This window comes from Sorex araneus, chromosome 2 (genome assembly GCF_027595985.1).
Source record: "Sorex araneus isolate mSorAra2 chromosome 2, mSorAra2.pri, whole genome shotgun sequence".
NCBI lineage: Eukaryota > Metazoa > Chordata > Mammalia > Eulipotyphla > Soricidae > Sorex > Sorex araneus.
The window spans coordinates 105358678-105375556 of NC_073303.1; the positions used below are offsets into that span (position 1 = coordinate 105358678).

The 16879-nt window shown below is 45.3% G+C and overlaps 1 protein-coding gene across 1 annotated transcript in view; it reads right to left on the reverse strand.

Moving 5' to 3' along the window:
- Positions 1-4005, reverse strand: part of ZHX2 (zinc fingers and homeoboxes 2) — a 164239-nt gene extending 160234 nt beyond the window's left edge. Inside the window, exon 1 of the mRNA XM_055127811.1 lies at positions 1826-4005. The gene's annotated coding sequence lies outside the window, so the exon portion shown is untranslated. The remainder of the gene's footprint in view (positions 1-1825) is intronic.
- Between the last annotated feature and the right edge of the window lie 12874 nt (positions 4006-16879).

Below are 16879 nucleotides of genomic sequence, written 5' to 3' on the forward strand. Positions count from 1 at the left end.
ATATTGGTCCCCTCTGAGCCCCGCGGCGACTCCATTCATCTATTTTTACTAAGAAATATGCCGTTTTAGAAGATATTTATTCCACTTGGTTGTCATCCAAGTGCCTTTCGACTGGACTGCCCTGGATCGGAACTGCTTCAACTCAGTGTCCTCCTAAGTAGGAAAACTACCCTTGGACTGAGACCTTGAAGGGCTCTGGACTCTCACCCCTTCATTTCAGCGAGCACCTGTGCATGTGTGCGTGCATTTCAGAGGATGAGTGTAAGAGGGATGAAGGGAGGAGGACTGCCTGCTCCATCGGGCCTGCCTCAGACCTGGCGGCTGCTAACCGCGGGCAGAGAAGGCCATCCTTAGCGGGCAGGTAGAGAGAGAGTCTCGGGAAAATGACTTAGTGATCTCTCAAGAGCAACTCTTTCAAACTGGAGTGGGTCCAGAGAAAGTCCTTGTCACCCCTCTCTCCCTTCCCCTTCCCCCTCTCCCCCTGCACCAACAGAAGGCCCAGACCCCATCTCCCGGCTCCCCTGCCAACCTGGCTGTGAAGCCCATCAGCCTGTGGGTGCCCTGAGCAAATCACAATTTGGTTTCCCCGGACAAGTTTTGCCTGCCCACTCACCCCCCTCTTCCTCCGTGTCCCCCCAGCACCCCGCAGCGAAAAGGCTATGGGGAGAGTTGGTGGCTGGAGGTAGTTATCCGGCGATGTCTCCCCCGCGTTTCCCAACTTCGCGCACCAGCGGCCGAGAATAAGGTCAAGTTTGCAGAAGCGAGTCCCGGGAATGCCACAAAGACGCGGACACCGCGGCCGCGAGGAACCTCTCGTGGGGCCGCCGAGAAGCGCCAACTGCCGGGCCCGGGGTGAACTTGGGCTGGAGCGGGCTGGGGAGGGGCGGGAGGGGGGAGGGTATGCGCTTCACTCCCCGCCCCCCCCCCCCCCCCCCCGCACACACAGACACACACCCCGGGGGACCCCTCCCCACAGGAGTTCCCCGGCACCTGAGCAGGGCGTCGGGGGTGCGGTGGGGGTCGAGGGGGCGGCGCTCGGGCCCTGCCCCCGCCAGGTAGCCGGGGCGCCCGCCGCCGCCTGCAGCCGCCAGGAGCGCGGCGAGCGGCGGCAGCCTCAGCCCACGGCGTCATGCTTCCTGCCACCACATTACGGCGAATCGTCACCGGCAGGAGAGGGGAGAAGCGGGGAGAGCGGGGGAGGGAGGGGAGCAGACACGAGCCCCCCGGCCTGCCCCAGCCGGCGGGCGCGCGCGGGGCCGCGTCCCGGGGCCGCCCCGCCCGCACCCCCGCGCGGCGGCGGGGCGCAGACGGGCGCGCGAGACGGCGGCGAAAGGCAGGAATAAAAGGCGAGTCGGGGCTACGTAACGCCCTGTCGAAAGCGGACGCCATATTTTTTTGTGGCTTATGTCGACATAGGGAAACGTAGACATGTTTGCTCTCCTCCTCCTCCTCCTCCTCCTCCTCCTCGCGCTCCCGCGCCCCGGGAGCCAAACTTGCAATCGAAACTCTTCCCCCCTCCCCCCCCAAATGATGCACCCCCTCCATCCTCTTATGTCCTCCCCCCCTCCCCAGCTCCCCCCCACCTCCACGTTCAGCCCGCCCCAGCCTGCACCCCCTCCTCCTCCCTCCTCCCGCACCCCCACCCCACCCCACTTCCAATCACAGTCGCGGCCAAGTCCCCGGAACCGCACGTTTTCGGGAGCCCGGGCGGCGGCGGCGGCGGCGGCGGCGGTGGGAAAGTTGGGCTGGAGTGAGTGGCCGGCGCCCGATGCGCGGGCGCGGGGGGCGGGGAGGGGGTGCTGGGCGCCGGGGCGAAGTTTCTTACCTGCGCCGGGGCGGCGAGCGCGGGGACACCCGGGCCGGGAGCGCGGAGACGCGGCACGGGCGTTCCAAAATGGAACTCTGCTGGCTTTCCCCCCACCCACTCCCCACTCCCCTCCGGGCGCCCGGCTCGGGCTCCGTGGGAAAGAGCCGCGAGCGCCCAGCCTGCCAGACACACAGACCGCGCAAGCCCCCGCAACGAGAGAGTGGCGAGCAAGGAAAAAAAAAAATTTTTTTTTAAAGAAAAAAAAAGAAGGGGGGGCAAAAAAAAAAGAGGGGGGGAAAATGTCTCGATCAGTGGGGAATCTACGCCAAAACCCACATGATCTGTAACGTCAGCATGCGTATTTGCATACGATACCACCAACCCGAGCTGCCACCCCGGGCTCGGGTTCCGCAGAAAGTTGCAAAGTGAAATCCAGCCCCCCTCCCGAGACGCCGGCGAAATGTCATTTTCAGACGGGAGCTGTTGGGGGGGGGGGTGTGGGGTGGGAGGGAGAAGCTGGACCTGGAGGCACTGGTGACTAGCCAAGGTTCGGGGCGTGGAGTGGGGCGGCCACGGCGGTGGTGGTTGCTGTTGCTGTAAATTAACTTCCAAAGTCTGAGCGCGGTAACGGACTCGGTGGCATTTCTGCGAGGGGAAACGAGAGCGACATCCTGGACTGTTCGGAGCCACCCGGAGCGGCGGCCCGAGTCTCCCCGCTGCAATACTCCTTTTCTTTATGAAAAGTTCAAGGTGTCACTGATGAGCTCAACTAACTGTTGATCCTGACCACGTGGAGCGGCCGACGCCGAGTTCGGGGTGGGGGAGGAGGCGGGGGGCGCGGCTGCTCGCGGGGACCCGGTGACACCCAGACCCTCGCCGGACTCCCACCCTGCGCCCGGAGGGCGACAGCGCACGGGGGTGGGGGACCCGGGTGGGGGCGCCTGGCGCCCGGGACTCTGCCTTGCACTTCCTCTGTCTTACGGCTTCCGCGAAATAATAACAACAGTGACATTTGTTTCTAAAATGTTACATTTATTCCCGAATCGCTCCAGAGAGGACTCCGCGGACCCGAGAGGGTTAGGAAGAGCCACCACCTCCCAACCCCGCCCCCAGCTTATATAATGACTTTTGGCTGCGGGAGGGGGGCAGCGGGGCGGAGGGGCGGGGTGGTGGTGGTGGGGTGGTGGTGGGGGCGGGGGTGTGTGTGGGGGGAGATTCCGAGGTTTCCGCTTGCGCCAGGTTTGAGCTGGGTTCAAAAGCCTCAAACTTTTCCCCTCCGGAATCAATAAACAAACAGACGCCCTGGGAGCCGAGCGAAACTCTCGTCGGCCGCGGTTCTCCCGCGACCGTCAGGCTCGGAGAAAGCGAGGAACTTTCTCTCCGCGCAAAATTGGGTTGGCTGGTCACGACGGGAGGGGATCCCCAAGGCCGCCGTCCCCAACCCCCGCCCACCTACCCGATTCCCTCCCTCACGCGTCTCGGTGCCAATGCGGGAGGAGCATCTCGCTGCCCTGTGCCTGCAGCCTCGGGAACCGTGCGTTTGCGTCTGGGGTCCCGCGCGCCTTGCAAACCATGCCGGTGTTCCGCGGAGGCGTGCTAAACCCGGATTGGGGAATCCAGCGCCCGTGTCGCAATCTCAAGGGCCACCTGTCGGCGCCCTGGCATTCCTGCGCCGCTGGATGGACCTGCGTTCCCTCCTCCGTGGGTATCTCGATGCGCTCGTATCTTCCCAAGGCGGTGAGCTGCCGCCCGAGCGCGCACGGGCCGAGCGGGGCGGAGAGGGACGCGGTCTGGTGGTCTGCGTGGGGGGACACCGAGAGCCTCGAGAAAACAAAGGGAGCCCGGGCTTGGGAGGCTCCGCCGAGTCTCCGCCCGCCCAGAGGAGGCGAGGGCCGCCGAGCGTCGCGGCTTCCCGGCCAGCCTCTGCTCCGGGGAATTAGAACGAACTCTAGCGGCGGCTTGCGACTCGGCTCTGGGCGCAGGGCGGCAACAGGTGGCCCGGTGCGAGCGCGGCGCAGTGGCTCGAGTCGAGAATAGCGACCGCGCGGGGAGGGCTGGCTTTGGTAGTTGCCCGCATGGCCAGCTCCTGGGGTGACCTTTGCACAGTTGTGCTTCCTGGGGCTGGGGAGAAGAAAGCAGCTTGACGATTGCCTTAAGGTCTCCCTCGAAGGCTCCAGTGTCTGTACCATAATTTTGGAGGCCCCAGACTCTTTTTTTTCTTTTTCTTTTGTAATAAAAATGGTTGCTATGCAAAATTCTCTTCCTGGCCTGCTTCTGTTTATTACTGATATAGTGTCGTAGTGTCCCCCCCACCCCCCACCCCTATCGGTGCATACCTAAAATGGGACCCGCCCTGGATGCTGCAGGATGGGCACCTGTAGGATGGGCACTTGCAGGATGCTGGCCCACCAGAGAGACCAACGGTTCCTTCATCTTAAAGGAATCTATTCAGAGAAGGGCTGTAGCCATAATAATATAGCGGGCAGGCTGCTTGTTGTGACGCAGCCTACCTGATCCTTGGCACCTATTAGGACCCCCCAGCGCGACCAGGAGTAATTCCTGAGCAGAGTCATGAGTGAGTCTTGAGAACCCTTTGGTGTGGCCCCCAAACAGAACAAAAAAGGGATTCTGTTAATAACTTCTTGAGGGTTGCAGAGATAATACGGGCGCTAAGGCATTTTTCGTTGCCTGCGGTTAGATCTTGGGACCCATATGGTCCCCAGAACACCGTCAGGAGTGGCTCCTGAACAGCCAGGTATAGCTCCTGAGCACAGCGGCGGTGATGAAATCACTCCGCCATCCTAAGAATGTTCTTGATGATTATGGTCCAGGTGGCCCAGCATCTCTCTCAAACTCATATCAAGCCTACAGCGATGATCCTTTCCATTAACACTAGAATTTAATTTAGGGACTCTATCTTTCCTTGTTTTCTTCCCTCAAGGGGGTAGCAGGAGAGTAAAAGTAAAAACAAACCCTACTCAGTCATTCTCAATGGACTTTTCAAGATCTTGTGTAAAGAAAAAAATTACATAAATTTGACATGTAATTCCATAAACTTGAGGCGGACTTGCATCACTTGATATGTTTGTAGTGATATTGATCACACTGCCTCCTTACCTACAATATTATTGACTTTATTCCTTATACAGCACATTAGCTCTCTATGACTTATTCTCTACTTGTTTGTAGTAAGCTTATTTGCTACAAGTTTGTATTTTTTTGCAGGGGCATGCCTACACATGTATTCCAGTAGCCCTTTGAGCTATTTCCCTGGCAAGTGTGTACCCTTAAACGCCTTTGAACTTATTCGCCTCACTTTAAGAGTCACCATTTTATTATCTCTTTCTCTTTGCTTCAACTTCTTTTCAGAGTTCACACATTGGTCGTTATCTAGTTCTTGTCTTTGACTTCTCTTGTTTAGTATAACATGCCTAAGAGTATGTTGCTGCCTATGACAATAGGGACTCTTTTCTTATGACTGATTAATAGTTCATGATTATAAACCATGAGCATTGCCTACTGTGGTCCAAACACACAAAAACATAAAACAAAGTATGGTTCCCAGTTTCTTTCCATGGAAACCATAGACATGCTAAGGAAGCTATTTACCTTTGATGCTGCAACTCTACTTCATTGTCAGTCACTCAGGGTTGCTATAAGCCAAGCTGCCTATGCCCTATCTCATTTCCAACTGCTTCGGACTGGGCCAGAGACTCATAGGTGGGAAGGATCAGGGATTCAGAGAAGCAGAGCAAACTCTCTGGTGTCTACCAGGCCCCCATATCTCCAAGACACTTGAGTTTCATGGATACTATGAGGATTTATGAGATGCAGTGACTTTGCACTGTTCAAAGTTTAGCATGGACTGATTGAATTTTCACTCCATAAAACATAGAGCAGGGAATCCAACCAGGACTATGATTTCAGTTTGCTTTATGTGTAGGCAATGTAGGCAGCCCCATGTCTCGTGTGATTTGGAAGCATTAAAGTCAATCATTATAATATGATATAAGTGAATGCTTATTGAGCACTCCGTTGGTATATGCCAACTGCTCCTTAATTTTTAAAAATCCTTTTCAGGTGGTGATTCTCAATATGTTCTGTCTCAGGTTGTCCTCTTTAGACTGTTAAAATTATTCATGATATCAACTAGCTTTTGTTTCGTGGGCTATTTATGTGTATACACATGTCCATACGTATGTATGTATCTGCTTATACTCCTTTCAGCTGATTGACTGTGGAGATGCTTCCTAACTTCTCTGAGCCATCGTGCTGTCATCCATAGAACAAAAAGAAGTGATATCAACAGGAGAGATGATGGTGAGGATTTGGCTGGATAATGCCTAGGAAGGACAAGCTCAGTGACTGGCACAGTGCCTGGCACAGAGTAGGATCTCAGGCACAGTTGGTGATACTCAAATAGTCCTGAGAAGCACTGGAGCTGTTCCCAGATCAGTATGGGGCATAGGTTAACAGAAAGTGGAATCATTCATTGTGACTGTGCAATAACTAAAGAACTCTGGTTCTAGGCACTCACAGACTTGATCAAAACCTTAATTTCCTCCATTTGCCATGGGCACATTGCTTTATCACTCAGAACCATGACTTTGTCATCTGTAAAATGGGCACAGTAGCGAAACTGGCCTTAGCTAGTGGTTCTCAAAATGTTGTCCTGAAAGTCCCCCTGGAATGTTACCCTGGAAGTCTCCCCCAAAAAAACCCTTTCAGCATTGGCAACATTGGGGATGAAGTGGGCACACTGGTGAGGTGTGGTGTTGGAATCATATAGATGAGAAACCACCATTAACAATATTGTAAACCACAGTATCTCAATAAATTTTTAAATGCTTATAAACAAGGCTGGACGGATATTAAAACACAAAAACAAAAATCAGGCAGTGATCAGGGTCACAGCTAGATTTCTAATAAGGCTACAATATTATACCTTTCATGCAAATTCTCTCACAAATATACCGTAGTCTTCTAGAATCTGGAAACAAGTAATGATATCACTGATCTTATGGATAAAATGATGTGTGTTATAAATTCCTATTTTAATTTTTTCCATTTTATCATAATAGGGGGTTAATTGCATTAATAGGTTTAATGATTTCTTAATGTTTCTAGAAATATATACAGTGATAGATGTATATAATAATGCGTATATGTGTATCCACAAAAAATGAAAGCTGTTTGGTATTCCTTATAATTTTAAGAGTGTAAAAGGGGACAACCTGAGACAGTCCTGAGAACATCACCTGAGAGGATGTGTACAGATTAAGGAGCAGCTGGCATATACCGACAAAGTACTCAATAAGCATTAGTTTATAATGATTGATTCCAATGCTAACAAATCACATCAGATAAAGGCTGACACACAAAGCAAATAGAAATAACACTAAAATTTGTCTAGTGGCTTGAAAACCAAGGAAGAACAGAAGTCTCTGTCAGGTTTTTGAGAAACCTGGGCAGAGTTAGGAGTCCTGGGGTGGGGTGGAGATGAAGAACAGGTTCTGCCTTGTAATTAGGTGAGAATTAAGTCGGTCTGGGAAATCGTGAAGTTTAGAAATAGCAGGAGAAGAAAAAAAAAGCCTAGCATTACCCTCGAGGAATTTTTTTTTTAAAGAAATATTTTATTGAACCACCGTGAAAACAAGAAAAAAATACAAAGCTTTCAGGTTCAAGTCACAGTCAAATACTGATTAAACCACCATCCCTTCACCAGTGCACCCGTTCCACCACCAAGAACCCCAATACACCCCCCTCCCACCCCACCCCCCATTTAAGTAGCTAATGATATTCCCATTATTCTCTATATATATTGAGTACATTTCATATTTCCATACAGAACTCACTATTATTGATTGGAAATTTTCCCCAACAATCAGGCCTGCCGAATAGGCATCATCTAATAATTTCTCTTCATTGGTAAGAGTGAAGACTTTGAGTCTGAGCGGCCGCAATAGTGGCCGCGCGGTTTTGGGTTTCTAATATTTTAGCTCAGTTCACAGTCAAAATGGATGGCTGCAAGCATCCGCTCTGATGCCAAAATGGGTTAGGAGACCTCAGGATCACAGTCAATAGGCGCGGAGGCTCTGCTTCTCGTGCCGCGGCTCTCGGTTCCTTGAGGAATTTTTAATCTAATGACAACAAATGCACATTTTTAATGCACCTCAAGGAAACCTGGTGGGAGCAGCAATGATTTGGAAATAGGTGATGTGGATTGGAAGTTTCTTCCTTCCAGATGTCAGATCTCTACTCACACATGCTCAATAAGAATTTCAATTTTTGTTAATTAGTATTATTACTGGTTTGAGAGCCACATCCAGGGTCTCAGGAACTACTCCTTTTTTTTTTTTTTTAAAAAAAGATATTCCCAACTTTGCAGTTAAGGATCACTCTCAGCAGTGCTGGGGGTGGCCCAGATGGTACCAGAGATTGAACCCCCCATCCTTCCCCCACAAGCAAAGTATGCACTCACCCTATTGAGATCTCTCTGGCCCATTGGATTAGTATTTAACTAAAGAAAAGCAAAAGAAGAAGAAGAAGGAGAAGGAGAAGGAGAGGGAGAAGGAGAAGGAGAAGAAGGAGAAAGACAAGAAGAAGGAGAAAGAAAATGCAAACTATCAAGAAGTTAGTGAAGAGTGAAATGATCAGAAGTTCAGCCAGGTACTGGTTATATTTGGTATCTATCTTTCCATATGTCACATTTATTTGATTTTTCCATTATAAGATTCTTAAGGAAAATGAAAATGATTAAGTATAAATTTGCCAACTGCAGCATGGATCTGTCACTACAGCGTATAATAAAGGGAGACAAAGTGTTATCTTTTGAAACATTCAGATTGCCTCACTGTGTACCTGCAAATGGGACTGAGTGAGGGAAAGATGAGGGACAAATGCTGTTTCCTTCTTATTTGCATCTCCTCACCTAATGATTTGTTATAAATTGCCTAGTAGCTTATGTTGAAATCCTATGGCATTGGCAGAACTTCTGCTATAACTGCAACCACATTTGCAAAATACAGAACTTATGGCTTATCTGATTTTATGATCTGGGTTGATCCTTACACCATTCCTATAGGGTAAACAGAGATTATACTAACTTGCCCTATTTTAAAGAGGTTACTGAAACTTTTAAAGGTGATATCAATTCACTTACAGACTAAATTCAGAACCATAACTTATAATCAAATCTTCTATGGGCGATGTCTGCATTGCTATCTGCACTTTCTTTATCACTTGTTTGTTTTATACCAAAAATGGGCTAAATATGCCTTCTAGAAGACATTCTCTCTCTTTTCTTGCCCATAATCCCAAATAATTATCACTTGACAAGGTTTTAAAAAATAATACAGTAATTTATTTGTACTTGTTCATGTGTTTGTCTCTCCACTAGGATGCAAGTTTCTCGCAGGCTATATTTAGTTCTATGCTGTATCCACATACTTAAGCCTGCCTGATGTAATGTGTAACTGCTGAAATAAATGACCTAAAAGGCGCTTTTTGTCAGGACTCCTCCAATCATAAGAAACCCATGCTACTTAAATGTATAGTCAGCCATTTACCTGGAATGATCTTAGCTAAGAGTTTAGTTTCCTGTGGTCAAGACTACCGTTTTCATGGTCTGGTGAGAAAGTGCATGGGCATTCAGTTCTTGTTTGGATTCTCAGCCTGATAAGTGAGTTCTGCATTGGCCTTTAGGGATCTGTTAGCTTAACTGGCTCATTTTGCAAGTGGGAAATCAGAGGCTCTCTGTTGGTGGTTGTGCCAGGACTAGACTTCTGGTTTATAAACCCAATTTCTGGTTTATATGAATTCCTCTGAAGATTTGCTTGTAAATAGCAAAGCCTGCCAGAGAAACACCAAGTTATAGCCTCTGTCAAAACACAGAGGAACTCGGAAAGATCCACATAGGCAAGTATGAGATGGTGAAAGATGTGGCAAAACATGAGGCTATAGAACCGTGACTTTGTCTTTATTTTTTATTTTTATTTATTTATTTATTTACTTATTTGCTTTTTGGGTCACACCTGGCAAAGCACGGGTTACTCCTGGCTCTTCACTCAGGAATTATGCCTGGCAGTGCTCAGGGGACCATATGGGATGTTGGGAATCGAACCTGGATCGGCCGCGTGCGAGGCAAATGCCCTATCCGCTGTACTATCGCTCCAGCCCCTTGACTTTGTATTTAATGTGGGGATAATACTCTAATTCTTACTGGCTTCCTTCATAAAAAAGAAGTATCCAATGTGAGAGCATACACAAATTTCCACACTATTTTCTTATTTCCTTGCTTACCTATTTATCGAGATGGACTTGACATATATAAGTATAGCATTATGATTAGATAGATATATACATTGCTTCTTTATTCTTTGTATGTATAAGTATATGTATGTATTGTAGATATAACCATTGATCTAGGGAGTTTTTGACAATAGAGCACCAAATTCCTGGGACTTGAATTACAGCTATAGCACTACTCCAATTCTTAGGACACTTATTTATAAATGCTAAATGAAAATGCCGACCTCCCAGGGATGTTGAAATAATTTATGTAAAGTATTTCACTTCAGTGCTTGACCCACTGTGAGAGCTCAGTAAATGCTACCTATTATTATCAGTTCTCAAATGAAGATAATACATTTTCATGTTTAAAATTTAGGAAGTTTACATAACTAAAGTATGCCAGCTGAAGGAATGCACAAACAAACAAAAATACTATGGAAAAGCCTTATGAACTTTATGCTATATGTTTGCCAACATTAAATTGGAAAAAATGGTCTGCATTGTATCACACACTTTTCTAGGTCATGAGATACAGAGTTTTATATGTGCTAAATTATAAATACATTTGATATCAGACAGTGATATGTTCTATGAACATAAATTAATCTGGTAAAAGGATGGGAAGAAATGACCTCTTTATTGATAATTGAATATCAACATTTTTCTTTTGGATATTTGTCATTTTTTTTAATGAAGAGAATCTGGTCAGAGGTACTATTTTTAAATGACCCTAGGCAGGGGCTGGAGCAATAGCATAGCAGGTAGGGCGTTTGCCTTGCACGCGGCCGACCCGGGTTCGATTCCCAGCATCCCATATGGTCCCCTGAGCACCGCCAGGGGTGATTCCTGAGTGCAGAGCCAGGAGTGACCCCTGTGCATTGCCAGGTGTGACCCAAAAAAAAGCAAAAAAAAATGACCCTAGGTATAATAAACTCTTTACAAGGAAAGAGGATAGTTGGATCATACCCAGCAGTGCCCAGGGTTTACTCCTGACTCTGTGCTCTGGGATTACTCCTGGCTTAGGGATCAGTGGTCAGGGATCACTCCTGGTAGTGCTCAGGGGACTTTATGTAGTACCAGGGTTGAGCTGCATGCAAATCAAGTACTCTGATACTGTCTCCTCAGCCCTGAAAGTGTTCTTAAATAATGGCAACTTCTATTGTCATTAAAATTTTACATGTATTTTATTACCATGACACTTTAAATTGTATCATAATAATGTTTATTGAAAAATTAAAGAACAGGGATGAGAACATTGTATCAATCAGGATTGATCAGTATATGCTGCAGTAGCAAATAGCTTTTAGAACTAAAAATCACTCATTTCTTGCTCTCTCTATGTGTCCTTGAAGGGACATCAAGGAGACCAATCATCAAAATCATGTAGGGGCTCGGGATGACAAAGATTTTGCCAAATACTGTGCGAAATGGAAAAGTTCTTGTAGAAATAATTAAATGTTCAGCCATAAAATAGTTTACAATTTTTTTGGTCAGAACTAGCACTATTTCACCACAGGGAGTCATGGAAATGTTGGTGCTTGAAAATGGGGAGTAAATGTGGTTCTTGAACAACACTGTATTCACTCTTACCTGAGAGCTAAAATGGAGAGATGGTGAAACATAGAGTTTAAGTACTGAAGTGCTAGGGCTAGAGAGATGCTACAGTGGGTAGGGCATTTGCCTTGCTTGGGGCTGACCCAAGATTGATCCCTGGAATCCTATATGGTTCTCTGAATACTGCCAGGAGTAATTCCTGAGTGCAGAGCCTGGAGTCACCCTTGGCTGGGATCCTTACTTCTCCACTTTGCAGTTGCACTGCTGAGAGCAAGTTAGCCATATGTCTCTTTGCTCTCATCTGTAAAATATAGATAATGATAGTAGTTACCATAGCATGTTGATTATGAGGAATAAATGAAATAGTTCAAATGAAAAACTTACCTCTGGGACTTAGTAGATGTCTAATTAGTTAGTAGAACCTGTAATAATATTACTGCCTATTAATAGACAATTCAAAGTTATCACATTGCCTTACCTTTCACAGTCTTATTCTACAACTAACTTTCTTTTTTTTCCTTTTTTAAATTTAAATTTATTTATTTTTAATTAGTGAATCACCGTGAGGGTACAGTTACAGATTTATACACTTTTGTGCTCATGCTTCCCTCATACAAAGTTCGGGAACCCATCCCTTCACCAGTGCCCATTCTCCACCACCAGTAAACCCAGCATCCCTCCCACCCTCCCCAATCCCATCTCCCCCCACCCCACCCTGCCACTGTGGCAGGGCATTCCCTTCTGTTCTCTCTCTCTAATTAGCTGACTACAACTAACTTTCTGACTTCCTCTCAATTCTCGTATATTTTCTAATATGAGCTAGTTATGGGGCAAGAGATATGGACTTAGCACTCCTTTGCTCCCCACTGTGAGTAGTCAGGGGAGGATGACTTCAGCCTCAGGAATACTTCGGATGACTGTTGTTTTCTATTTTTACATTTGCCCTGGGCTTGCCCAGAGAACGTCAGCATTGCCTATTTACAAAGCCATCAGCTTGTCAGTCACCAGAAGTCTGAAATCATCCTCTGATGTAACCATAAAACATCCCAGAATTTAGAAGTTTGAGGCTGATGTCAAAACCACAAAATCGTATTACATATATGGAGAGAAATAGTTGTGACCATATTTAATGTAGAAATTACTCGAAAAGTTCAACATTTGTATGTTATTCCTAGTTCTCCTAGTTAAATACTGCTTTAACATCTATCTCCCAGATTTGTCCACCCCCTTTTTTCAATTATTATCTATTTTTTTACAAAATTTACAAGAGCCTGCTAATCAGACTTATACCTTTGTACCTTTGTACTTTTATAATCTGTTCTTTAGAGAGTGGTTAGTAGAATTTTCCTGTAAACTGTCAGATGGTAATTATGTCAGGTTTTTCAGATTCTGGGTCCCAGCTCCAACAACTGAATTACGCTGTTACAGAGTTCACACATGCGTGTACAATCACCCCAACCAGTTGTAGAAGATCCACAAATGAATGATGATGGCACTGTCTCAATAAAATTTTATTTATGGGGATGAAATTTAAATTTCATAAAATTTTTATGAGTAATGAAATATTACTTTTATTAATCTTTTATTTTTGAAAACCAATTATAAAATGTTAAAACCATTACAGACACATATATAAAATATGGAATAGATAACCTAAGGGAAAGATTCACTTTAAACACAACCAAAAATCAACTATATTTCTGACACAGCTTGTGTCAGTTTATCACTGAAGGGTGTCTGATAAGTCCCAGCACCTGTAGTTTTGAAGACAGATGCTCAAATGCCTGTGGTGTTTTCAGAATAGGGAAAAGGATTTTGGTGATGAGGTAAATAGAGGATTGGCGCTGATGCCAGATGAATTATAGATACATCAGAAGGAAGGTGTGGGATCTGAGAGCACTTAGCTCTCCGGGAACACAATGAGGATCCCCAAAATAGAGAGAAACACCTACTTGGCTGCCTAAAGCTTGATGTGGAAACTAGAGTCTAATCTACCAAAAACCAAAAATAAACAAACCTTATTTATTTATTTATTTAGTTTTTGAATTGCTGTGAGATACAGGCACAGAGCTTTCATGTTTGAGTTTCAGTCATACAATGATTGAACACCCATCCCTCCACCAGTTCACATCTTCCACCAACAATGTCCCCAGTATCCCTCCCCCCATCTCATCCCTCCCCCTGCCTCTATGGCAGAAAATTTCCCATTTTCTCTCTACTTTTGGGCATTCTGGTTTGCAATACAGATGTTGAGAGGCCATCATGTTTGGTCCTTTTTCTATTTTCAGCACACATGACCCATCCCGAGTGATCCCTCCAACCATCATTGACTTGGTGATCCCTTCTCTATCCCAGATGCCTTCTCCCACAGCTCATGAGGCAGTTTTACAACCGTGGAGCAATCTTCCTGGCCTTATCTCGACTATCCTTGGTTGTTAGTCTCATATTATATTTTATATTCCACAATGAGTGCATTCATTCTATGTCTATCCCTCTCTTTCTGAATCATGTCACTTAGCATGACACTCACCATAATCATCCACTTATAAGCAAATTTCATGACTTCATCTTTCCTAACAGCTGCATAGTATTCCATTGCATAGATGTGCCATAGTTTCTTCAACCAGTCATCTGTTCTTGGGCACTAAGGTTGTTTCCAGATTCTGGCTTTTGGGAATAGTGCTGAAATGAGCAGAGAAATGCAGATGATATTTCTGCTGTGAGTTTTTGGCCCCACCAGGGCATATTTCAGAAGTGGTATTTCTGGGTCAAATGGGAGCTCAATTTCTAGTGTATTGAGGAATGTCCATATTGTTTTCTGTAAAGGCTGAACCAGTCAGCATTCTAACCAGCAATGAATGAGGGTCCCTATATCCCTGCATTCGTGCCAGCACTGGTTGTTCTTGTTCTTTTTGATGTGTGCCAGTCTCTGTGATGTGAGATGATATCTACTGTTGTTTTGATTAGCTTCTCCCTGATGATAGTGATGTAGAGCATTTTTAATGTGCCTTTTGGTCATTTGAATTTGAATTTGGACAAATTTGAATTAGTCCCATTTGTTTATGTTTTGTTTCCATGTGCTTTGTCAGCGGTATTTCATCCATAAAGATCCCTTTAGCGTCGATGTCATGGAGGGTTCTGCGTACATTTTCCTCCATGTACCTTATGGATTCAGGTCTGATATTGAGGTTTTTAATCCATTTTGATCTGACTTTTGCGCTTAGACAGAAGTCTATTTTATTTTTTACTGCAGGTAGCTGTCTAGTTTTTCCAGCACCACTTGTTGAAGAGGCTTTCCTTGTTCCACTTTATATTTCTTTCTCCTTTATCAAAGATTAAGTGATAATATACTTGAGAGTCTGTGACAGAATATTCAAGTCTGTAGGTCTGTTTCTATTCCAATACCATGCTGCTTTAATTACTACTGCTTTGTAGTACAGTTTGAAGTTGGGAACGGTAATGCCACCCATCTTCTTTTTCCCAAGGATGACTTTAGCTATTCATGGGGGGTTCATTGTTCCATATGAATTTCGGGAGTCTTCTATCTATTTCTTTGAAGAATGTCATGGGTATCCTTATAGGAACAGCATAAGGCCTGCATAATATTTTGGGGAGTATTGCCATTCTGACAATGTTAATCCTCCAGATCCATGAGCAAGGGATGTGTCTTCCATTTCCTAGTGTCCTCTTTTATTTCTTGAAGTAGTGCTTTGTAATTTTCTTTGCATATGTCATTCACCTCTTTAGTTAAGCTGATTCCGAGGTCCTTGATTTTCTGAGGCACTACTGTGAACACAATTGTTTTTTAAATATCTTTTCCTTCTCTTTCATTATTTGTATATAGGAAAGCCATGGACTCTTGGGTATTCAGTTTGTAACCTGCCACATTACTATACAAACCTATTGTTTCTAGGAGCTTTTCTGTAGAGTCTTTAGGATCTTCTAAGTATAGAATCTGCAAATAGTGATAGCTTGGCCTCTTTTGTTCCTATCTGGATTCCCCTGACATCTTTTTCTTGCCTAACTGGTATGGCAAAACTTTCAGTACTGTATTGAATAGTTGTGGTGAGAGCGGGTAACCTTGTCTTGTCCCTGATCTTAGAGGGAAGGCTTTTAGTGTCTCCTCATTGAGAATAATTCTTGCCATGGGCTTGTGGTAGATGGCTTTGACTAAACTGAGGAAAACTTCAATTCCTATTTTGTTGAGAGTTTTTATCATGAGCAGGTACTGGATCTTGGTGTCAAGTACTTTCTCTGCATCTATTGATATAATTTTGTGGTTTTTATCTTTTTCTTTTATTGATATGGTGTATTATGCTAATTGATTTGCGAGTGTTAACCCATCCTTGCATCCTCAGGACAAATCCTACTTGGTAATGGTGTATGATCTTTTTGATGAGTTGTTAAATTCTGTTTGCTAGATTTTTGTTGAGGATCTTTACATCTGTGTTCATCAGGGATACTGGCCTGTAATTCTCTTTGTGGTATCTTTGTCTGCTTTTGGTATAAGGGTGATACTTGCTTCATAGAAACTATTTGGAAGTGTTTCTGATTCTTTAATTTCCTGGAAAAGCTTGAAAAGGATTGGGAGTAAATCCTACCGAAAATTTTAGAGACCTTGTTTGTGGCAGTTGTAGCTATCTTCCTCTTGCACCATCAGAGCTAAGCTGCAGTGACTGCTGCCAGAATTCTGGCTACAGAAACCTTCCATCTAGCTTGAATGGAACAAAGAGAACTGGCATAATGCTGAAGACTGAGACTTTCTCCCCCATCTTTGGAAATGATGGCAGATGGTCTCCACAGTAACTGCTAACTGCAACAGATAACTCTGGCTGGACCTGGAGGAAGAATATAAAACCATAGATATTGAGCTCAATATAAAACTAGTCACTGAGTTCAGAGAATAGGTCTGGTCACTAGAAGGGAGGAGACAGTGAGGCTGGTCCTTTCCAGACAGGATTGAATGAACATACACATCTCCACCCTGACAGATTGGCCTTTAGTCTTCCATGACATCCTAGGTCCTGAAAAACAAAACATCTCCAAATCTATGGTGACTCCTATTGGAAAAGAAAGCAAATGATACAAAAAAAGCCAGGAAAGTTAATTCTGATAATAAAATGAATGAAAAAGAAAATTTCTCAAAGAATTAATATGAACAACATGGAAATGGAGGAATCCCACAATAAATTAAAATTACTGTTATGAAGAAAAATGAGATACATC